The sequence below is a fragment of the Lichenostomus cassidix genome, chromosome 4 (genome assembly GCF_008360975.1).
Source record: "Lichenostomus cassidix isolate B80296 chromosome 4, HeHo_3.0, whole genome shotgun sequence".
Lineage (NCBI taxonomy): Eukaryota > Metazoa > Chordata > Aves > Passeriformes > Meliphagidae > Lichenostomus > Lichenostomus cassidix.
This window is the reverse complement of record NC_139484.1, coordinates 16647063-16672395: the sequence shown is the minus strand read 5'-3', so window position 1 is coordinate 16672395 and position 25333 is coordinate 16647063. Positions and strand designations below refer to the sequence as shown.

General features: G+C 44.0%; 1 protein-coding gene across 4 annotated transcripts in view; it reads right to left on the bottom strand.

Moving 5' to 3' along the window:
• Nucleotides 1-19847, bottom strand: part of GPRIN3 (GPRIN family member 3) — a 33185-nt gene extending 13338 nt beyond the window's left edge. Inside the window, exon 1 of one of the 4 annotated variants that reach the window (XM_085058032.1) lies at nucleotides 19348-19847. The gene's annotated coding sequence lies outside the window, so the exon portion shown is untranslated. Of the gene's footprint in view, nucleotides 1-18319; nucleotides 18654-18894; nucleotides 19170-19347 lie in introns of those variants that run through there. The other 3 variants (XM_085058034.1, XM_085058031.1, XM_085058033.1) reach the window with 3 other exon arrangements.
• Nucleotides 19848-25333: the final 5486 nt, after the last annotated feature.

Below are 25333 nucleotides of genomic sequence, written 5' to 3'. Positions count from 1 at the left end.
TTCAGCATTTCAAAGCAGACCAGGAACACACAGGTACCTCAGCAGTCACTCAGGGACAGATATGTGAGAATATCTGCAATTGGCTTTTAATAGGCAGGCACAGAGAATAAAAACTGTGTGGCTATCAAGCATGATTCAGCTCTCCTGTCCTGCTGGCGCTTACCCTACAATTAGAAAGATGTCCATCGAAAAGGAAATACAGCTCTGCTCTGAGACAGGATGTTCCAGCCTGTGTCCCATCTGTTCCCTGTGGGCAGCACCCATCTTGCCCTGGCCAGGAGACAAGCAGCAAACCCCACACCCAGCTCTGGCACCTGCTCGAGGCTCTGGCAGCAGACCATGCACTGTTAGTGATGCCACTTGACCCCGAAAGCTAGGCTGCCTCTGCTGAAAATGTCACTGTCCTCTGGAAATGGCCAAAGGCAACAGGCTGGCATGTGCTGTGGATGTGCTGCAAGAGCATCTTGCTTGTGTGGGAGTAAGGACCACATGGTTACAGATTTATGGGTGAACCTTGGTTAAGTGAAACTCTTCCACATTTCCAGAAAGAAAATGGGTTTGCCTTGCACTCCAACACTTTGAAGCAAGGAAACCTAGTACCTAGAAGTGATAGAAAATACAGTATTGAGAAGATTGCTAGAAGACAACATTTGGCAAGGAGATGGAAAATCCTGGTTTAAATTAAGAATTGTGGTACCATCTGCTGCCAGCGAAGTTCTGAGCCTTCAAAGTTCAATCCTTTCCCACAGATTAAAAGCGTTTTCCAGGAGAAGCTCCAATGGTCATGTAATCGTAGCCTCTGCAATCTTTCCAAAGAGCCTCACACATGGTCAGAGGAGGGTGGCACGGGAAGGAACCACAGGAGGGCTGGATGACAGCCTGAATGTGCATCACCTCCACACTCTTCACCCCATATCATCCTGTGTCTCCACTTCCCTGCTCAGCTCACCCTCCCAAGCATCCTCCCTGATGCAGACAGGGGCCCTGGGCAGCAGCAGGGGCTGCAAACAGGCTCTCTCCCTGCACACCTCCTGGCAGGGCTACAGCACCCCACAAAAAGGCTTTCTTTGGTAAGAAAAGAAAGCTCTTTCCTTGTAAGCATGCAAAAGTCCCTGCTGAACACTGGGCTTGCTGCAGAGCCCCGCCAAGAGCCCGTCAGTCTTTTTCCTCCAAGGTGAAAGGGAAGGATAAATGGCTTTATGAAAACAGCTAAATCAAACAACAACTACACCGACTGGCAGCCAGCTGTAACAGTTGCATAAGCTACAGCAATATTCCTACCTTATATCCTGGGCCACCTTAGATAGGATGTGACACATGGGTAAAACCCACAAGGATATATATTTTACCTTTTTTTTTTTTTTTTTAATTGCATGTTATTATGTTTAGCCTCATTATTTATCTGCCATTTTTTCTTATTTCAGTATCAGACACTGGAAGTCATTTTTAAGGAAATGCAGCCTGACTTCAAGGGCAAACCATGTTTCAGGAAGAAGGTTATGCACATTCCTGACATATGCACATGAGAGGAAACCAGCAACCTGCTGTCCACATCAGGCAGGTGACTCCACTTCACATAGCTCACTGCCACTGCTTGTTTTTCTTCAGCTTTCAATTGCATAAAAACAAGACGTGGTGTTTGAGGAATGTCAACAGGAGGGTCACATGGACCTCTCAAACACCACTTTCATATTTAGTGTCACAAGCAACACAATTTCCAACTGACTAATGGGATTTTCACTCCCTACCTATCCTGCTATGTTTCTGATAAAAGTGTGGTGAAATCTAACCCCTCATTTATGCATTTTATGCAGCTGACTGCATTTTTGTTTGACAGCTGACAAACAAAAGCCGTGTTTTTCATGAGAGCAGTATAGCAGTAGCCAACAATAAATACCTTTGTCCTACACAGCAATGCCAACGTGACTTCATTATAAAGCAGAATGATCATCTTTAGGGATGAAAGCAAAATGCTGCCTTCTTGTCTGTGCACTTTTTGCAGTTCTTGCTTGTTGCCCAGACAACTTGCAACAACCAGGATGATATGGTTTACACGAACATCCATCCATCGGGAGCTGGACTAAGACCAAAATCACATTTGTGTGGTCAGAAAACATAACCACTGCTGAGTAGGTGTGTCTTGGAAAGCATGGCTCTAGAGACAAAGGCTGTAATGTACTTCTATCACGCTTTCAGATCCTCAAAAGGAAGTTTCCTGAATTTCATTAAGACCTCCTTAAGAGCATTCCCTCAGTGCACTGAATACAAACATTCATCTCATGGCTGAAGCATCCCCAGGAGCAGAGTTACCACCCTAGATAATAACCATATTATCAGTACCCAGAGAAATCTATTGTAGCAGCACTTCTTATTTTAAGACCAACCTTGCAAGTAAGATAATTCTGCCTTGGAAGAGCTGACAGCAGGCTCAATGTCTCTTGCATAAGGTAAAACCCAATGATAATGTTTAACACTCATGCACCATCTGAAAAAATTAAGTTCTCCTCATATATCATATTATTTTAATGAAGATGCTGGGCTCAGTATTAGAGAAGGGAATAGATCTTTACATAACAGGCACCTGGCAAGGGACATATCCATTGTCATTTACAGGCGTTACCCTAATGGAAAAGAACTCCTCCAAATGGCATGTAATTAGAGAAGAAGGATGCAGAGCCTACCCAGTCATTACTGTAACAGAAATTTGCTGTACCGTGTGATTAACCTAAGAAAGGCATGATGATGATCTCACCATGTCTGCTCTTGCCTCCTGGCTATCACAAAACACAACTCGTGAATAGAGAGGCTGGCAGCTGAAACAGCTATCACCGTGGGGTTTTTTTTTAAAAAAAACCCAACAGTTAAAAATATCTTGCCTTCTTCCTGCTGCCACCTCAGCAGTTGCTTCCTGTTTTTTCATGTTGTCACTTTGCTCTGCTGCTGGCTGTCATTGACAGTAAGAGCAGCAAAAAGAACAAAATAATCTCCTTAGTAAACTGCCTCCTGCTAAACACCTTCTCAAAAAACCCACGAGAGGAAGTGCCATGCGCTGGGCCACTTTTTGTCTGATGTATTGAGGCTCTGCAGGAAACCAAATGGCTGCAGGTTGGAGGCCTTCGGTGTTCAGGGATAAAATCTGAGTAATTCTGTGGTATCTTTACAATGCCAGTAAATGCTCTTTTGAGGGCAATGACTCAAACCTGTGTGTCCAGCTAAGGACTCTAAGCTGCTCACCTCAGTCACTCAAGCTTATGATGTGACTTTAGTGAGACCATTACATGAAAAGCTGTCATCTCATCCTCAGCCTCTTCTTTTTCTTTATTTGAGGCTATACACTTCATTTTGTTGAACACTAACCCTAGTGGAACTGGACAAAACCAGCACCTCACTCATTATTTGTTTAACTGATGAAGTACTGCATGTGGGATGTGGGGAAACCAATACTTGTCACATACTGCAGATAACCAGCAAGACCACTGCTCTTTATGTCCAGAATGATGGAACAGCCTAGCAGTGTACAAAGCACTGAGGGCAGGTGAGGCTTCCAGTCACCCAGCTCTAAGGAAGGGCAATGCCAGATGGGAACACATTGGTAAAATATTACAGCTATAAACCACACCAGGTCTGCTTTGGTCTCCAGCCAGAGCTGACAGAAAGTGTTGAAAGACATCTGAGAAACCTCACAGATGACAGCAACTGTGCCACTATGGCAGATCTGATCAGCTAAAATTGAGAGAAACTTAGTGTTCTGGCTCTTGGCTTGAGCAAAGGCAGTACTAGCACTGATAGCACCTCAACATTGCTAAAGATCAACTCCCAAACCGTGCATCACTAACTTTGGGTCCTGAAATTCACCACACACTCAGAGAACCCTCTGGGGCAAAGAGAGGCTCTTAAGTCTTCTCCATCCAGCACTCAGATGGGCTTGAACAAAGAGACTGCAGTGCTTCCTGAGGGTGAAGAAGCCAATTCAGCCACCAAGTCACTCTCTCAACACCTCCACCTTCCTACAGCAAAGAAAAACACCAACAGCTGTGCTGTATGATGGCTTATTTTAGGAACAATTCATTATTTGCAGTCTATCTCACAGGTGTTTGATGGCAATAGCTTTTTAAAGCTGCCCTTGCAGGCAGCCCAGAGGTGTAAAATCTCCCACACTAACAATTGTAGGAACCATCCTCACTTCTGCTAGAATTGTTTCTTAACAATGGCTTATTCAAAACATGTATTTTTATCCCTACATTCAACATTCAATGGGCTTCTATCCTTCTAGCCTAAGAAGGGGGGCTAAGGTACCCAACTGTCTCCAGCATTTTATACTGTGATTCAAATATGATTTTCACAGGCTTAAGAATAATTACATTCTCTGCTTCTGAATTCTTAAAAATCTCAGTGCTCTTAAAACAAATCCTTATTTAGTGTCTGACCTGGGAAGTCCCATCTGTCTTGGAACCAAACTAAGCCCAGGATCACTTCCTCAAGACAGACAATATTTAAGAGATAACAATGCAAAATCTGGAGACTAGTTCAATAAAACAGGCTGGAAACAGAGGCACAGCAGGTGTTGTAAGCCAAAGCAGTGCTCACTTCAGTTTGGCACAGCCATATCCATACCATGGACCTCTGCCTTATCCACACTATGAGTATGGTCCAGTCCACACCCTGGAACTCTGCAAGGCTTACACCAGGCTGATAGGACATCCCTGCTTCTGCCAAAGGCTGGCATTTCCAAGTTAGGGTTCAAGGATTACACTGAGCCTATTGCTGGGCACACCTCCTCATTTCTTCTGCATTTAGGATAGGTGGATTCACATTAACGTTTATCAGGTGACTGAAGCAACGCGCGCACTGATGAAGGCACCAGTAAAAAAACACTAACTTTGACTTGAACCACTGTCCCTCAGGATGATTGCCAGATTGGTTAATGAGTATAATTAACATTAATTAAAATGACAGCTCAAAGGAGATATATCACATCCAAGTTTAACAGTCTCAGGTTTATTGAAGCCGGCTGCCTCGACCACCTGGCCAAGCCTGAAGCAGACATCCCCATGGGCAGCATGACTGGCACTCACCTGGCAGCTATCCCTCCAGCTCACCTTCCAGCTTCTCATGCTACACACAGCAAGCAAATCATGCCCCCAAGCATTCAAAATAAAAAAAATTAAGAGACAAAAAAAACCCCCATATATAAGGTGGCACCCCCAAGCAATTACTGAGTTCATCTCCTAATGCCCAGCACCTCCCATCAGGCTGCACTGCTTTTTATTCTTCTTTGGAGCAGTTTTAGCTGCCCTTGCTCAAGCTGCCAGCATATTTAACCTGCAGATCTTAGAAGTGATCTAAGGTCAAGCTGTACCTTGCTGGAGCACAGCTGTGAGCGAGCAGGGCTGTGGGATGGCTTTGTCCTTGTTTCTAAGTCAGCTGGGGTGGAAGCTGGCAGGGCGTGAAAAAGGATCATTCACGGCTTAGGGTTTAATTACTGGACTCACATTGAACATCAATGCCCCATGCACAGAGGCACACTTGAAAGAGTGAGAAAACACATGGGAAGCTTAGAGCCAGGATGAAAATCCAGACAAGATGGTTTATTTCCACATAGGACTTCTTGAAGATAAGTACTAGATACTTCAACCAGTCATCTGACAGCTGTGAATGCACAGTAGGCTTCCGACCACAATTTATTTATATTGACATCCTGTTTATGGATACAATTTGAATTACCACAAACTATGCATACTTACAGTACTGAAGACAGACATACACATACATATAAAATCTGATATATGCTAACAAAGATAGTCATCTAGCCTAATCTGGGTGATTAAAGCCAGGTATTCAAACCAGTCTGATGCTCAAAAGTGCTGAATAATCAGAAATACCAGTAAAGCCAGTAGGACTCAAACGTTGCTCAGCATTTTTGAAAATACAATTTTAAAATTCCTGTTCTTAGCCAAGAAATGCCAGACAGTTCTAACATACTCTGCCATTTTGCTGGGTGCTACATGTGAGCATAGAGATACTAAACACTCATCACTCACGCAGGCAAGATACAGAGCAAAGGTAGGAACCACTACTTTTTCTGCCTCTTCAATACAATCTAACACAGATGAAGATCACAGAGAAAGCTATGCAACAGCCAGTATCTAATGTCAGTGATTTAACTACAGAACACCTTTCTTCTGCATCTCATCATCTGCTACTAAAAGCTGTGCAATCATGAGCCCAGCAACCTGGCCTTAGTGATCCACCCCTGCAACATTACAAAAAAAACATTCAAATGGGTGTCTTCCCTTCCTAGATTCAAGTCCTGAATCCACAAAGAGGGAAAGAGACTTCTGTTAAATAAAAGCCAAAAAACAAAACAAATGTACAGAATATGCTGCTGCCAGCATTTGCAAAGAAGGAAAACAAACCCTGCAAAACCACCACCTTAAAGCTGAATAAGCAAAGGATGTTACAGACCTAGGAAAAGTACTTGCACATACTCCACCCAAGGAAAGTACTTGCAACCACTGCAGATTCATAAGCGTTCACACAAGGAGGTAAGCACTTTTGGAAAGGGCTCTGTGACTGCTCTTGCTGTTCAGAAAGCTCAGGCAGGGCATGGGATCAGATGGGGTATGAACATATGACAAGAGGGCACACCCAGTGTGAACAGGGCAGCAGCCAATGAGATACTGAGCCATCAACTCTTCTCAATTATCTTTTCATCTTACAGATGAGCTGCTTGTCTTGCAGAAAGCAAGGCTGGCAATTTGTTCTGCAAGACCTCTCCTATAAACCTGTAGCCTGTGTGCCAGAGCAAGTGAACTCAGAGCAGACCAAGAGCAAATGGAAGCAGTGTGTGGACAGAGGCAGATTGTGTCAGAGGACCAAGTAAGTTCAGGCTACAGAGCTGGGAAACTAAGAGCAATTTATCAGGTATTCATTTTATACCCATATTATTGAACACTCAGGCCACACTCCAAGAAACTAGGCTGTCACTGTGGTGAGAAGCCCACCTTGCCCTCCATCCCTGCTCAGCTGCTGGTCAGCACAGTCCAGGCAATTACTGTAGCTCCATTTTCATTATCTCAGCTCTCTTCACTCTGCTCCCTCATCTATTTATTAACAGCCCTGAGCCACAGGTGTGGGCAGCCACAGGAAAACTGATGGGTTTGTTCTACTCCAAGTCAACAGGAGAAAAATATTTTTGCAAGTGCAGACTGCCATATGAGGTGGCTTGAGAGAGACAGATGAGTGGTTAGCACTGCAGATGGGCTGAAAAATCCCCCATCAACGTTTCAAAACTCTCACCCTTTTCCTTTCCCAGGACAGAAAATGTGTTCTTTTCCCCTCATGTGGGGGGGCTTTGCCTTTATTTTAAGGGAAAAACTGAAACACCTAGAAATTCATTAGGCCACATGCCTTCTCTCTCTGGGCACCAACTGGATGAAATAGCTCAGCTGTTGAATTTCAAGGTTAGCATGCCTCAGTCCTAGGTTTCTCCCACAAAACTTGACAGTTAATGCTGACCTTGGGAACAGCAGCTTTCTCCCATATGAATTCAGTGACTTTACTCCATTTATGAGGCTGTCATACCTCTACAACTGCTGAGTGAATTCTCTCCAGGTAAGAAGGCATGAGGAGGTAAGGGGTGAAGGGGAAACCTGCTCTTTGAGAAAAAAAAAGATGTGCAGAGGAAAGTAAGTTGGTTGGTCCCTGTGATAAGAGAAATCTGTTGGCCCTCTGCCTCCTGGACCCAGGCTTGAATGCTATTCCAGCACTCGAGTCCCCATCTGTCTCTTACTGTGTGCTCCTTGCCAGACCATTTCACAGCTTCATATCGCTCAAGGCCAGGAAACTGTTCATAAATAGATGTTTTAAAATTGTCTTTTGCACCATGGTATAGCATCACTTTTGAAAGACAGTTTGAAGTATTTGTGATGTTCACCGTGTTCCCATCTCTTGCTGCCTCACGTTGCATGTTCAAGTTGAACATTATGAACATTGTAAAGATTGTTTTGTCCTTCTAAGCCTCTGATGAGCACTGTTTCCCATTTCCTGGGGTTTTTTTGGTAAAGTATTAGGTCTTTCTCTCTTTTAATGGTTGACCAACACCAAACACTATTCAAAAGGCAGCTCTCTGATCATACAGAAAGTATTTTTCTGTGTATAGGGACAGGAAAAGAAGAAAAATAAACCACCAAAAAATCCACACCAAAAACCCTCAGACAAACAAAAAACCCCAAACAGACTTAACTAAAAAATGTGTATATGCATAAGGGGAGAAAGTCCATTTTCCCAGACTGCCCTCTTTTCAGTCATGAGCAGAAAAATCCTCTTTCAAGAAAGACAGAATTAATCATTCAGTGTATACAACCAATTAACACTTTCAAGTGTCAACAGTGAAGAATTTAACAGCAAGAATAGGTGTCTAAAAGATATTTATCCCTGTTAAATTCTGGTCATGGAGGTCAACTCAGAAGCCCATGAATGAAATTCCACATGCAACACACAAATGCTGATCCTACATTAGTTCAAAGGGTGATATACATATATTCATGTGCATTTCTTCTTCAAAATGCTCTCCAAAGCTGAGCTAACAGGTTTAGCCCAAAACAAATTTAACTGTGTCTTTAACTTCACAGTGCAAAAGAGTTTTACACTCATGTTTCCATTCAAGGTAAGAGAAGTTGAAGCATTAATCCAGTCAGAAAAAGGCTCAAAGAAGCATCAGGAAGGCTGCAGAAAGAGAGGAGAAAACTCCTCTCTGCAACCCGACACAGGACTGAGAAGGTCATGACAAGACCCTTTCAGTGCCTTTTTCTCTGCAAATTTTCTGCCACTCCAGCCTTTCTTAAAATCAATGACAGGAAGCTGTTGCAACTGCTTCCTGTCATTGCATAGAAAACTTTGGGCTTGAAACCTGCACAGCAGGCTCCATCAAGCGCACTGGAAATGGGTTCCAGATCTGCAGAAATCCTGGTACAGTCAAACCTGTAGCTCTTGAGAGTTCATTATCATGATTGTCTGATCTCTAGGGTGGCACCATTGCTCTGTTCCAGCCAGTAGTATTACTGGACCATCACTAGAGCCTAGAGGACAAGGATTTCAAAGGGCATGCTACTGGCTGGCTGAAGTACCACAGCTGAATATTCTGTCCATTCATCTCTACCTCATCTGCCCTATATTCATTATGAATCACTTGTCTCAGAGAGGATGACTGAAAGGATGATGTGGTTTGGCTTCCTGTCAGAATGGCAACTGTTGTGTTGGGAACAATTTCATGTTAATTTAATATCTCTGGTTAGATACCTCTGGCAAAAGGTCAGATTTATACCTCCTGTAAACTGCTGCAGCTCCATTAATGGCATTTGCATCAAAAGAATTACAGCCTTTAACTGCAAGGTCAAATTTCACCTATCTAATTAAGTTTCCTGTTCTGAGCAGCATGTTAGCTACTGACTCTGATGTGATATTTACAATAACAGGTGTGGCTCTGATTGCCAACTAGTTGAACTCGTGTGGTCATTAAAGACTAATTTCGATCGCTGAAGTTGAGATTATAAATCACATTGAAAAAGAAGAAGGGTTTCAGCAGACAAATATGAGACAAACTGGGGCTGAGTAGGTGGGATTCATTAGTCACTAGAAGGCAGGCTCTGCTCCTGGAGGAAAAACACCCCATGAGTTGTCCTGGAGCATCCACACAGACGGAACTGATGAGTAACAGCAAATAACACTTCTTACAGAGCTCACTACTTGGGATCCTGGTATTAGAGGCATAATGTAATTGAAGCTTGCTTTCCTGGTACATACTTAACCAAACTATTATTAGCTTTGCTGTCCTTTTACTTCATTTTCTTCTCCTAAGGCTTTCTGAGGAGCGGCTCAGACATTGTGTGGGTTGTCTCCCCGTCATCTGCATGTTTGAGCTGGCTGCTGGTAGGAAGGTCTGCTCACATTCCTGCAGGCATGCCAATCTGGATATAGCAGACACAGGCAAATAGCCTGCATGCAGGAACCTAGCAGGAAAAAAAAGAAAAGAACCCTACACCAACCCCAAATAAACAACAAAAAACCACCTCAAAAGCCCAGGGTACTTCCTCATGAATACATTCAGTCCACTCATCTTCTCGTTAGGGAGCAAGTGTGACTGTGCTTATTGTCCATCTCTTTGGCAAGCATCCTGCCACCTTCCTGTCCCCTCCAGCATGGAAAACTGTAATTCTAAAATAGGTCATTTTATTATGAAAATTTGTTTTCCAAGCAATATTCCCTTGAGGCCCTTCATATTAAGGGCATCTTTTGAAATGGATAAATACTGTTCTCCTATTTCCCAATATCAACTCACATGTTTATGTGATAATGGCCAAGCATGGTCCAGCTGGAAGCAATTCTTAAATAGACTGTTTAATAGAAGAGTATTTCTGAGGGAAAGCTCCCAGGCTTTATGATAGGATATTATCTGCTTTTATTGCACTGTGGCCCATGACTTGAGGATTGAATTGTTTCTTTTAAGTTGATGTGTACCCTGAACCCAGAGAGGAAGTAAAAACCCCTTTTCTCACCAAAAGAAAGACCATCTCTGAGTTTCTACGTCTGCTATATGCAGGAGGAAACTGCTTGTCCCTTCCTAGGCATCAAGCTAATTGAGACTCAAAACAATCAATAAAGGCTGGATTAATTCCTGAGTGCCAAAAGCACAAGCAGCCAAATTAATGAAGCTAATCCTTTTGTAATACCCATTTGTTAAAACTTCTCTGCAGCTCCTGATGTAGCTTGCTTGGCTTCCCAGGAAATGAATGAACCGCTTTTATTCCTCAGTCATAGTTCACAGGGCATCTTCATGCATTTTTAGCCCCATTAGTACATGGCCAAAACTACATGTGATAAATTCAGGATGAATTCAGCTGACAAACCCTGTGTTCTCAGGCATGAGATAGCAGCACAGATTCTGCACAGTGCTGACCTGAAGTCATCACATGCAGGTATGGTCTTCCAAGTCTAATCAGCTCTTGGCTGAGGTAGGTGAAAGCACATTTGCAGTTACTAATGCTCTGGCTTACGGTGTGAACTGGTTTATCTGAAGAATGGGACAGCAGGCAGGGCCCTGAAAGCCTGGTCACTTTATTCTGCCATACCATGCACTTGAGATGACTCTCTGAAACACCTCTTACACTTTCTGTGAAATGCCTTTGGTGCTGCAACTAAAAATTGTCAAATATCTCCACAGCTGACTTTGTAGCTGGGATACCTGTCCCTGTGGACAGATGGCAACTGATGTTATTTTATGGAGTACTGAAACAGCTGTTCTTGTAAGGCTACTACTTAGCTTGAGCAGAAAGAAATCTGAGGCCTCAAACTCATGCAAACCTTCCTAGCCTCTTTACTGGCTTTTAACAGATACTCCCTAATTATTAACCTTAAGGGCAAGATTAACATTTTTTCTTTTAATTAACATGGAGAGGCTGTGGTGTGCAGCAGTATTATAAAGAGTTGTGAAATGCCAGCCTTTCAGAGTGGAGTAATTCTGTCATCTTGTTTCCATACAGCTCTTTTAAAGACTATCATCTTTCTGACAAGTATTTTATCACTATTACTTCCATCCCTTACTACACTCTCCAGCATGCTTATGATATTCCATAATTTCCTTAATGAGTCATCTCAACCTTAATCTTCCAATTGTGTGAAGTTTTCCATGAAACTGATGCTTCAGAGGAAGGAGAGTGACTTCAATGAAAGTGACCCTTTAGTTTGTTACAAACTGCAGTGTGATTATCCTTCAGCATGTTCTATCCAAAGGGCTAGGCTAGCTAAGTCCTCAAAAGCCAGACTGCTTCTAGGGGAGCTGAGCTGGGAAGATTTACAAGACTTTTACACCTCTCCACTTCCTGAAGTTGGGACCTGGTCATGTCTAACTCATTCCTCAGTGCCCAAAGGTCATCCTAAAAGCTGCTCTGAATTGTAGCTCCAGTAGTCTAAGAAAACAGGGATTTGCTAAAATGCAACAGTGCCCTGTCCACATCACCTTCTTTGCTGGAAAATTTCTTACCTGCTCTGTTATACCAACTTCACAGACTTAATTTGTTGTTTGACCCTGTTTGTGGCAAAACTCCACAGAGTCCTGGAGCCCTATGGAAGCAGAGGGACTGTTTCATGAGCACTCAGCAGACACACTAATTTTTGGGTTAAGATCTCACTGGCAATACACCGAAGGTGAAGTCCAGTCTTTGGACTTCAAAACATTTTACAGTTTTTTACTAAGATAAAATGACTGCCCTCGAGTAGAAAATAACTTTCAGTCAGGCTAGCTTTAGGTTAAGGGACTCTGCTCACCCCAAAGCTGGCAGACACCAAATTTCCCTGACCAGAGAAATCATGTGCCAACTCTACCTGCTACTAACAGCAACACTCATCTCTTCCCAAAGCTATGTAAAATCAGATTAGTAACCAGCCTACTGTTCTTTTCCTTCTCTTTCACCCAGCAAAGGAAAAATCCATCCATCTGAAAATTGTGCCTAGCCATGTAATTTTTCTTTCTACATAAATGTTAATGAATTGACTCCTGTTTATGCAAATTTAAGGTAAACATCAGATTCTTTGTTATCTTGTGTTGGAAATTCCCAGTGTTTCCATGATAACATCTTGACTGATTTTCTCAGTTTTCTAGTGATTGTTTCATGCATGTAAAGAGGGGTCCTGGAGTCACCAGCAAATTCCTGAATTAATTCTTCACTGACTTCCCTGTCATCATCTGGGATAGGCCATTGCTTTTTAAGGTATCCTTTTAAGATTAGTCATAATGTAGCATAGTATTCATGCCCTCTGTTTGAAATTGTGGGGTTTATGCATGAAAAACAGTAAAAATAATTACACATCTCCATGTTGCATTTTGCCTTTTTTCTTGTTTGACTTCCCTTTTAAAAACTGAACTTTGTTTGTTTGCACATTAGCATCACGGGAAAGAGATTTTCACCATTAGAATGCGGTCTGGGATTCCAACTGCAATTGCCAATATTTGCTCAATTTTCTCCAAAAGGAGTAGGAAGACACATATGCATATAGAAAGCCATCCTGTTCTTCAGGATAAAAATGCCAACTGGTGATAATTGCATGATGATTTTGAAGAGCTGACAATATTAATTACCATCACTGAGCTACAGGAGAATCTCAAGATAGAGGTGTCACCGTGAGAATTCAAGCAAACATTGATTACTTCTCAAAATTTTTAGAAACACTTTGTCCATTTAGCAGGAAAAAAGTCAGAAAAAGGGAAAATAGTAAGATCTGCCTTTCCAAAGCTGCATGTTTGGTCATTGTGTTCTGTTTATGTTTGGTACATGTTTTCTTCAGAAAATAAGAATACTTCTCAGAAAATAATAATACTTCTGGTTGAAATCTCTAGGTAGCCTTTCCTACACCAGTCCTGACCTGTGCTTTAGTTCACTATTGTAGCTAACTGAAGCACTAAAATAACTTCATTAGCTCTTGCCAGAATCACCCAGACTACCAATGCCCCAGGAAACACTGCTTTCCCCCTGACTTGTGTGTGCATTAATGTACTATGTAACCACAATCAATCCACAGACAATATGAATGATTTTAAACTCAGCAATGCTGCTGCTGCTTCCTGGATCAGGAGGTCACCAGACCGCAGAGAAGATTCCTGTCTAGCAATGTGCATCATATCTGTTTTATCATGGTTGAGTTTGACTGTGAGGGTTGCCTGAAAGGGAGATGATAAATATCTCAGAACACATATGTCTTGTGATCCTCTCCTAAAAAACTTCTCCTCCACTCCCTCAGCAGAATATGTCTTCTCCAAAGCTAGACAACAGTGATATAACTTAGATTAGAAAATGAATTGTTACCACCTGCCAGGTGATACAAGCCTTTAGCCTGAGCGCAGAGCTGGTCTCCACTGTGTTAGACACAGACACCAACAGCGTGTAGCCATGCTGATGGCACAGATACTAACAGTTTAACAGAGCACTGGGGTGTCTGTGTCCCCCTTGATTAACTCCTTGTTCCTCTAAAAGAACTACTCTCAGAGGGAGGAAAACAGGCAAGGAAACACACAAACTCAGCTGTTACTACCACATATTACTGATGTCTAATAAGTACAATGAAATGAACAGTAGAAGTAACATGTATTGCTAACGATTGCTAACAATTACACTCAGTGTCTGTATTATAGATACAGACACTTTTTCCTGGATAATTTAATAGATACTGTATCTTGCTGGATGTGTGGTTGATATTGGCTGTGATAATAGTTTCCGTACCTGCCACAAGCTCTGTTACACATGGTCATGGAGTCAGAGATGTGGGGAAAGAATGGAATCTGTCCTCTGTGGGCATACCTGTAGCAGTATTTTACAACAAACCATTGTCATATTTGTCATTGTAGGCATTCTTCCCTCCACTTAATTGTTTTCATCAAGTTCATGTGTCCACTGCTGACAGAGGACAAACAGGTGCAAAACAGTATTATGCTGGTTCCCAGTCATCCCTCCTCTGGTGCCCACCTTTTCCTCTGCCTTTCTCCCCCACAGTCTGCACGGAGTTGGCACTGCATTTTCTTCCCTATTTACTCAGCAGCATGCTGACACCTCAACCCTCTAGGATCTGCTGCCAATTTACAAGTGTGAGCTCTTAGCCACAGACTCCCAAGAGACAAATAACTAGATGTTAATAAGTAACCAATTGAGTGTGATTAAACTTTTAATCGGTACCTGTCTTTGTTTCTATAGAACTGTTACCGAGTTCAAAGTCCAAATATGTAATTAAACAGATATATATAGACCTTTTCTATTTTTACTATTTGTAAAAGTAAACTGTATTTAGATATACTTTCAAAAACTTTCCCTACTGGACAGTAACTTAATTTCATTCAGAACATGTCCAGAACTTGGTTTTGTCAGTAAAATTGTCCATCTTTTTTTTGTTCTGACTCTCAAGAAGGTGATGTTTACCTAAACAATCCGATGTGGAAGACCAAATATGCATTTGGTTTAGTCATGTTGCCACAGAGAATTGAGGCTTACAATTAGGGCACCCAATTTATATTCAAGGTTAATGCAGAAACAACTCTGGGTGACTTTTTTTGCATGTCTAATCTGCCATAATAATATGAAAATACTGCCAGTAACAACACAACTAATTTTGAAGAGTTTTGCACTAACAGAACCAATTCACTGTGCAGCAGGTATGAAAGCTATGAGGTCATTGCATACCATTAGGTAATGTCAGTCCTAATCCAGGATTGCTGTTAAATCCACAAAAGCAGTAGATTCAGCCTACATCCCAACTCTGCCTTTAGAGTGGGAGTTATAAATTAAGAAGTGATGTGCTGCGAGAAGCACAATCCTAAATTATGAAATTATTCCATCTGTAGCTGTGAGACTATGAGCAGATTGCTTGTACTCCCACAGCAGTGGGGATTTCACAAACTGGAGGCAGGATGTTGTTCCCCTTAGCTTTGGCTGAGTCTGACAGAGGGAGTTTACGTTCTTAAAAATAATGGTGTCAGAAACAGTTGCCGGACCCAAATCTGACAAATTTCACCACTACCAAAGTATTTTGCTAACGAAATCTGTCCAAGCTAGCACTTGCTGGACAGTCTTCAGCAAGTTTGAGACTCAAAAATACCACCTTCTGTCTCTCCTGGCCTTGTAGAATTAACAGCCACTGTTCTTAACGCTGGGCTAACTCTGGATGGGCTTCATAATTCAGAAATTAATAACTTTTGGGACCAGCCACCCTAAGGAAATATACACATATTCTGCTGATTGCAAAAGGAGTTGAAGAAAAGGTGCAATCATGCCAAGGGAAAACATATGTTAAAAAACTCTGAGATACTAGCCCAGTTTGGGGGATGGAAGCTGAGTTTGAGTGGGTGAGGGAAGGATATCTCTCGGGTAGTAACATTTCAGAATTTCATACTGGGAGGATACACAATAGGACAAACAATTGAGAAACAATTCCTTAGATGCTGACACCAGCCTGTAGAAAATTCATCAGAATTCTAGAGCTCCCTTTTACTCTGTTCAATCAGATGTGGTATTGAGCTCTGTGATGATTTTTCAGACATTTAAGGGACCACCACTGTTTATATTTAGTGCATCACCATCTATACTTTGTGGAATCTTTTGAACAGACATTTTCTGAGACTTGTAATAAAAAAATCCTCATGAAATTTCAAGAAGACTCTTTGTCCTGACATTTAAGATGTTACACAATCAGAGTGTACTTTTCTTAATTTTAACACTTTGAAGACAACTAGGTCATTCTAAAGGCTGAAACCTGCTATCTGTATTTGTGCAAACAAACCTTACAAGCATCATTATATCACTTGGTCTGCATGTAAAGGCCTTTAATTTTCAGACCTCTTATATCACCCTCCCTCACTGTGCATTAAGCTTACAGACAGGGCAAGTCAAGGTGGTTACAAACATGCAAGCCCCAAACAACTACAACAACAACAAAAACAACCCCACCAAAAACCAAAAAACAAACTAACAAAAAACCCCAAAAAACCAAAACCCAACCTAAACAAAAAAAGTTAATTTCAAAGAACTTTACTTTATACCATCTCCCGCAGAAGGTGCCTTCAGACTACTCAATCTCATCCTCTAGTTGAGAATCAAGATGCTACATGCTGCTGGAAAAATTGACAATATTCTGTCAAAACCACCTACCTCTAGCCTATACTCTCAGACATTGTGCTTTCTAGACAGCTGTAAATCCAGGCTTAAGCATGCTTCAGAGCAAGTAAAACTCACAATGTTCAAGTTAAAGACTTGAAAAATAATGACACTGTATGTGTCAGCCTAGACATCATAGCCAGCAGTGGGATTTACAGCTCTTTAAAGACAGGAAAGCAATTCTCTTTCTCTCTCACCAAGACTTGGAGCCACAGCTGAACAAAAGCAGTTACAAAAGCAATTCACTGTAATGGGCACTTTCAGTTAGCAGTTTGGATATTGCTCAGTATAACTTCTTGGTACTATTTACTCCAGATGACCTTAAACTTATTTGAAGTTGGCTGGGGGAGAAGACAGACCTTTTAGGATGGAGGACCCAGGAAAAGAAACCCTTCTGACTTCTAGAGGAAGTCAGATTGTGATTCAGGAGTCTGTTGTGATTCCTGAGCTGCAGACTCCACATAAGCAAGGTGATATGAGGCGGGGAAAAACTCTAACATAGGCAGATCCAAAGTTATACATGTAGAAATATTTAATTCAAATGCTCCTTACAGGACAGACAACCAGCTTCTGAGAAAACCCTGGCTTGCAAAGAAATGCAGAGATCACTGCCTGTTTCTAATGGAACAGAAGTTCCCACCGTGTAGTCGTGGGAAAGAAAAGTTTGTACCATTGGGTGAATAGACAGGGGAATACCGAGCACGAGGTTATTATCTCCACACGTGACACTAACAAGGCCCTTCCTGGAAGCCACAGTGCAGCACCGGTGGCCAGCAAGGACGGTGCTGGAGGCTCAGAGAGGAGCAGCCCAGGCATTTCTCCTGGGGAGCATCTGCATTCCAGGGAGAGACCAAGAGAGTCAGGTCTATTTATCTCATCAGAGACAACGTTAAGTGGCTATTTAATTACTGCCCTTAAATACTTGAGCAGAGAGAGATGATCTGAAACTAGATAGCTATTTAATCTGACAGACAAAGCGCTACAAGATCCAGTAGCTAGAAGATGAAGTCAGAAAAGTTCAAAGTGGAAAAGAAATGCAAACGTTTAACAAAGCGATTAAAAATTGGAGCCAATTATCCAGGAATGTAGTCAATTCCCATCGTTGGAAGTCATTAAATCAAGACTGTTTGAAGAGACTGGTGGGCCAGACCTTGGAATCACTGGGGACTAGTTTCTGCTTTATATTATATAGGAGGTTAGACTATTGGATCATAATAATTCCTTATGATTCTAATAAATCCACCCACCAGCATTGTTATCCTTGCCAGAAAAAGAGGGATGAAAGAATAAAGCATTAACGAAGCCAAGGCCCGTATGGGGCACAAAACACAAGCTGACTGTGGGCAACACAAGCCACAGACCAGGAGCTGACATCATCAGTAGTTTTGTCACCAACTACAGCAAGAGAAGGAAAAGGCCGTGAGGGATTCGTGCCCAGCCCCAACGCCCTGAGCCAGGCAAGGGACATCACCTGGCCAACCCTCACTGCGCGATGCTCCTTGACCGTGACATCCCAGCCCGCAATCCGAGCTGACCACCCTCCCGCTCTCGGCCCAGAGCCGCCACACCACGGTCTGGGGAGCCCCGGGCACCGCAGGCAACCCCCCGGGGGTACCCCAGCTCACCCTCACCGCTGTGTCCGCCCGGCTTCGGCCCGGGGACGCCCCTTGGCCGCGATCCCCGCTCCGGGCGGCCAAGGCGGCAGCTGGGGTTGCCCCCGCGGCGGCGGCTCCTCCGGAGCATCTTCCGCGCTGCGACATCGCGGCCGCGGGCACGTTGCCGTGGCGACCGCGCCGCGCATCCCCCTGCCCGTCCCGGCGGTGGGGGGCATCTCATCACTATTCCCTCCTCTTTTTTTATTTTTTTTTCCCTTAAGTTTTCAGCGCTCCCGGACCACGCGGGAGCTAAAAGTCGCTTACAAGCGGCGGTACAAACGGGCAGAGGATGAGCGAGGAGCCCTCGGGGCCCGGCCGCAGCCCCTCCCGTCGCGGAGCGGGGCACGGCTCTGCTGCCCGGGATGCTCTCCGCGGGCGCGGCTCGGACCCCGCGCCGGGCACGGGCGGCAGGGCGAGGCACCCCGCCTCGCCCCGGCAGCTGCCCACGCTCCCACCCCTCCGCTCTCCGGCGCCGAACGCGCTCTGTGCCGTGTGTGCGCCGCGGAGGTGCTCCCCGTGCCCGCTCCGCTCCCCCCGCCCCTTACCTCCGCGGCGGCGCACGGGGAGCCGCGGGCACACCGCCGCCGCGGGCAGGGATGACCTTGCGGAGAAATCCATCATCCGGGCAGGAAAACAAGCCGTTCCTCGGGGTGTGCGGCGGCGGGAGGAGGGCGGGAGGCAGGGAGGAGGGCTCCGCTTGGGCGGCCCTGCCCGCCGCGGGGGCAGGACGGAGGCGATGCGCGCCACCACCGACGAGGCGCGGGCGGCCCGGCCAGGCTGCGCCGCCGCCCGCGGAGCTGCACCCCCGGCCGCTGCCAGCTGCGGCTCCCGGGAGGCGGGGAGCGGCGGGGCTGCGGCGCCGGGCCGGGCTGGGCTCCCCCCGCGGCCGCAGCAGAGCGGGGCAGCTCCGCGCCCCGCGGGCGGGAGGGACCGCAGCAGCCCCGAGCGCTCGGCCCCCGCCCCGAGCCCTCCCAGCCGCGCAGGGCGCCGACACGTACCTGCTCGCAGGGAGACACTGCCCGCTGACGCCAGCCCCACCCCAGGCCTCTCCTGGCTTTTATAGCGCGGGAGCTGGCGGCTGCTGTCCTCCATCAGTGCATGGGGCTGAGCGGGGGGCTCTCGGCAGCCCCCCGGGACAGCTCGGCAGCCGCGCCACAGCCCCGGGCTCGCTCTGTGTTGCCACCTCTGCCAGCCTCTTCTCTCCAGCTCCTCGCCCAAAACTAGGCGCTGAGCTGCTTCACGGCAGAAGAGCTAGAAGCTCACACCCCAAATCCGCCAGTTCCATCCACCTGTGCTGCTCTTGCGTGTGTCCGCGGAGGAAGCGCTCAGCCACCGAGGCACCTCCTGAGCCCTCTGCTTGCGGGGTGGTACGGGTTTGCCTGGGGATTTGCAGTGGATGCAAATGCGGTTCGGCTCTTGTCACGCTTTCAGTTTGGATTGTTGTTTTTGATAGGCAAATTTGGCTTCCTGTGTGAAGCACTGCCCTGTTTGCCTGGAAAAAAAAAAAAAAAAAGTAGATTCAAGCAAAAAGCAGCAAAAGAGATTGTGGTTTGGAACTCTTAATTATCCGGAAATCTTTGATCTAATTTCGGTTTATTCCCACCACAGTGGAATTTTATCTCTCTCTCTGCTGCAATCACAGGAAATGGTTCTGCAGTGCCCGGAGACTCAAGTCAGGCACAGGTTTTCAACCGGGAAGATTTTAACTCTTTTGCAATCCTTTATGGTTAAATAGGAGCAGAATTAAAAAAAAACAACAACAAACTGCAGGACAGGCTGTGAGGAGAAATCTGTTGCAATATGGAAAAGATTCAGGGGAAAAAAGAACAGGTGACCAGGGGACCTAAGAAAATAATTTTTATCTGTAAACGTTGTAGGCATCAGTGAATCATATTCCCTTGATCCTTATGAATGGACCCATATTTTATTCACTGCTTTACCAAACACCCTCCAGCTCAGTTACTGATTCTGAATCTCTTTGACTTGTGTGTTAAGTGATCATGAAAAACATCTTACATTTCTTACATTTCCTACCATGGCATATGTAATTTCTTCCCCAACAATGCCCGCTAAGATCAGCCCATATCTGTGTGGTAGCCATTCCTGAATGTGGTTTTCTGACAGTTATTTAACCATGGAAAATTTAAGAGATGTTTTCAATATTCACCTACAATAACCAGTTTTTCACATATGCCAAAGCCAAACCAGCAGTACTCTTAATAGCCTGAACATCCCAAGCATCTTTCACTGGAAGGAGATTGGAGAGGGCATCAGGCTTTATCAGGAAAAGATTTACAGCACTAGCACATGCAAGGCTTCCCAGCATCTCTTCTTTACTTTATTCTCTTAACAATCTTGCTACTTTTTTTGGTGCTTTGGAGGGCTGAACAAAGCTTGGTCCTCCCCCTGCCCATGTCTGAATCAGGAATACAAGGTCAGCTTGGCAAACTAAGTCAGTATTCAACTCCTCTTCATTATTCTGTTAAATGACCTATTTTTAAAGAAACACTGCCAAACTTCCTAGAATTAATCCTCCTGCCATTAACATTACTACAGCATAACTTCCCTTTTTTTGATAAAGAAGGAAAAAGGCTGGATGATGCAATTTCCTTTTGTCAGCAATTACATTTTTATGAAGAGGTGGCTGTCAGCACTTACAGACCTTGCAGCTGCAAGGACTTTGTAGGACCTCATGGGATACACAGCAAGAGACAATTACAATTAGTGTTGTTTCCATAAACTTTCCTAAACATGAGATTCCTTATCTTGATTCTTAAGAAAGACCTTTCTGTTGAGAATGCAGCCTTGAAAGTCACAGCAATTGGAGTTCTCACATTCATCTGGAAAGACTAGGAAGCTTTTCTATGGACTGCTGTGTCCTTCTTATTTTAGGGTCGCAAAGCACCTTCGGAGCATGTGGAGGACTCAGTCCCAGAACCTGGGGAAATTGACATTCTAAGGCAAAAAAGAGAGGAGCTGGGAGCTTTCTTGCTCCAAGCCCCTCCATGCTCATGCACCTCATAACTACTGTTCACACATTTTCCTGCTGAGTTCAGATAAACCTGTCTTCTGTCTCAGCACTGCTGAGAATCCCCATGCTGCTCATATCTGAGCACTGGGTCTACTTATTTTTGTCTGACAGACAAGGAAATCCAAGAGGAAAGAACATGACTGAAATACTGCTCAACTAATAATCTCTCTCCCATGCCCAGTAGGGCATGGGTGCTTTTGCCTCCAAATGCAGTGATGATCTGGGAAAGCTGAGAAGAGGTATTAAAGAAACTCAGATCACTGCAGAAGCTGCTTGAGGTGATGCACTCAGGGCATGGCCGCTTTGTTTATGAGCTCTTCTCACTTACCTTTTTTTTCCCCCTACGTCCTTTACTCTTCCCTGAGCCACAGTCTATGATGTAAGGGCTTCATTTGGTACATTAGGCAATATTGGTTTTAAAGACCTATAAATGATTTTCTAAATCCTGTTATGAGCTCTGAAGTCTGCTAGCCACTGTCCTGATAGTCAAGAAAAGTCATCACATCTCAACACATCAATGTGTCACCATATAAATGAAACATAGAGATTTCGATTATTCTGGTTTATTTATCTGAATTTTTAACTTGCTTAATCACCTGTGAGTCAGGGCCAATTTGCTACTACTTATCCATCCTTATTTCTGCTTCAATCTCCAGCTATATGCACTTGGTTCATGTTGACTTTTTGTTGGTCTCGATGCAGAAAGTATTCATACTGAGAGCAGCACACAGATGGTTGCTTAGCTTTAGACACTGTACTTAGCACTTTAAATGAAATCAACAAAACATGCTTAAAATTAAGTGTGTGAATAGGTCTCAATAATATTCAGAAAAATAAAGAATTCAACCTCTTTAACTTGCTACTATTGTCTGAGGTGAAAGCATAAATGCAGAGGGTTTATATTTTGATATGTGTTAGACCAGAGCTCAGAGCAACAGGAGCAACAGGGCAACAGTGAATCATATGCTCTTGATCCTTATGAATGGACCTATATTTTATTCACTGCTTTATCAAACACCCTCTGTCTCAGTTATTGATCCTAAATCTCTTTGACTCATGAGTTAAGTGATCATGAGAAACATCTTACATTTCCTACCATAGCAAATATAATTTCTTCCCCAACAGCGGCCGCTAAGATCAGCCCATCGGATTTTTAGGAGCTGCCAGAGTCCAATTACCATCAGAATGACAACCACACTTCTGCAGTGCCCTTGAAAACTCTCGTGGAGTATTTTAAAATCTCATCTTCGAACTATATCACTATCTGGCTAAAAGAAAGTAAATTCTGTACTGTAGCTGAACAAAAAGAGAGTTGATGATTTATCAAAATGAACAGTGGTGTAACATGATGAGATGTGCAGTTGGCCTAAACTTTCTAAAGGTTTCATTTACTTCAGTAGTGCTAGGCAAATTTACATTGGTGTGGATTAGGCCTGTTGTTATGGTGCTGCCTCTACCATATTTCTTAACATATTTTGAGTTTTGATGACATTAATACACTAATACCAAATCTAAATTGTGTGGAAGCCTTTTTTTTTTTTTCCAATGTAACATTTTTCGTGTCTTCTTTAGGAAAAGGAATTAAGAATACTTCAAAAAGTAAATAGAAGCATAACTTTCCCCCAGCAAAACTTCCATTCAAAACTGAGCTGAAAAGGGCAATGAAAAGCAAATTTGTGAATCCAGTAATTTAACATTTCTGCTTTTGTGAAGGCACTTATAACTTTACTTTCCATTAGTGTGGAAAACAAGTTGAATGACTGGATGGATATGTTTATTTGGGACCAGGAGCTGAGCCAGAAAAGGTGCAGGCCCCCTGGTGTGAGAGCTGCAGCTGACAGCTGTATCATTAGAGACAAATATATTAAGCAAGAGCACCGTACCATCCACAAGGTGACATGGTGCAAGTGTTCTGTGATCATGTGCTCTCTGTGCAACCAGCAGAGCAGAGTAAATATTCATTCCACATGTTACACAGCAGCTCTCTCTCTCTCTGCCTCTCATGCACCTAATGGGCTGTACCAGGCATCTCACAAATGGATGCACTCTTCAGCCACGGTAATAACTCTCCTGGATCATTAGACTGGGATTGATACCACAGTTTATGGCTAGAAATAATGGGCTCTGTTGGTCATATTTAAGTATGTTTCCCTTAAATATTTTGTTCTTTATAAAAATAATAATAAAAGAGATATAAAGAAAACTGCATGGAGCAAGTAGTATGCTGTTGTGAGTGAACTCAAATATTTGGGATGTTTTTCACAGTGGTCCTAAAACCCTATGGATCCACAACCTACCTGCTGTACCTCTGGCATTCATGTCAAATTTCAGTTAAAAATATGTAAGAATGTGAATCTTTACACATTGTGAAAATGTTTTTGCATCTCACCATGCACCTCTCAACAGCTTTTGCTTGTGTCTGAGCTGCTTGTGTCATGGGCTTCAACCACCCCAACATACACAGGAGGGTCAGCACAGTAGTGCACAGGCAATCCTGGAGCTCCTTGGAGTAATTCAGCTTCTTCACCCAGGTGACACAGGAGCCAGAGGAGAGGTGCTCACTGGACCTCATACTCACCAACAAGGAGGGGCTCACTGGGGATGTGAAGCTCAGAGGCAGCAGTGACAATGATATGGTGGAGTTTGGGGTCCTGAAAGGAGGTAGGAGGGCAAAAAGCAAGCTCACAACCCTGGATGTCAGGACAGCAGATTTTGGCCTTTTCAAGGGGTAGAGTCCCATAGAATAAAGCCCTAGAGGAAAGAGTGGCCCAAGAAAGCTGGTTAATATTCAAGCATCACCTCCTCCAAGCTTAGGAGCAATCTATCCCAATGAGAAGGAAGTCAGGCAAAATTTCTGCATGAATGAACAATGAGCTCCCAGACAATCTCAGAGAGAAAAAGGAAGCATACAGGGAGATGAAGCACGGACAGGTAACCTGAAATGAATATAGATACATTGTCAGAGCATCTATGGGTGAAGTTAAGAAATATAAAGCCCAACTGGAATTTAATCTGTCTAGGAATGTCACAGACAGCAAGAAGGGCTTCTGTGGCTACATAGGTAACAAAAAGAAGACTGAGGAAAATGTGGATGCATTCATTGCTGAATGAGATGGGGGTGCCTCTACACAGGACATGGAAAAAGCTGTAAGAATTCCTTCTTCACCTCAGCCTTTACTAGCGAGACTGAGCTTCAAAAATCCCAAGTCCCTGAACCAGGGGATCTCTGTAGCAGAGAAGGCATAGCATTGATCAACAAATATCAGGTTGGACAATACTTTAGCAGACTGGACATGCTCAAGAACATCAGGAAGAAGGACCTGAGCCAATCAGCCACACTTCAATCCTTGGAAGATGATGGAGCATCTAAACCTGGGAATTGTTTCCAGGCACATGAAGGATCAGACAGTTGTCTGGAGTAGCCAACATGGTTTCATGAGGGGGAAGATGTGCTTGACCAACTTGATAAACTCCTGTGGTGTTTGTAAACCACTGGCTTGGAAGATGAGAAGAGAACAGTGATTATTGTCTACCCACACTTCAGGAAGGATTTTGGCACTGACTCCTCTAAGATTCTCATAGTGAACATTAAGTATGGGCTGGATGAACAGCGAGCTGGAGGAAATAGTGGCTGAACAGATGTGTACAGAGGGTGGTGATGAGTGGCAAGAAGTGTAATTTTAGGCCAGTTACTAGTGGTGTATCCCAGGGATGAAGACTGGGTTAATATATTAAACATCCCCGTTTATGATCTGGGTGATGTGCAAAATGCACCCTCAGTGGCTCTGCTGATGCCACACACCTGGCACGGTGGCTCATACACCAGAGGGTTGTGCTGCCTTCCAGAGGGACCTCAATGGCCTGGAGATTTGGGATAACAGGAACCTGAAGCATTTCAGAAAGGGAAAGTGCAGGGAGGAGTAACCCCAGGCATTGGTACATGCTGGGGCTGT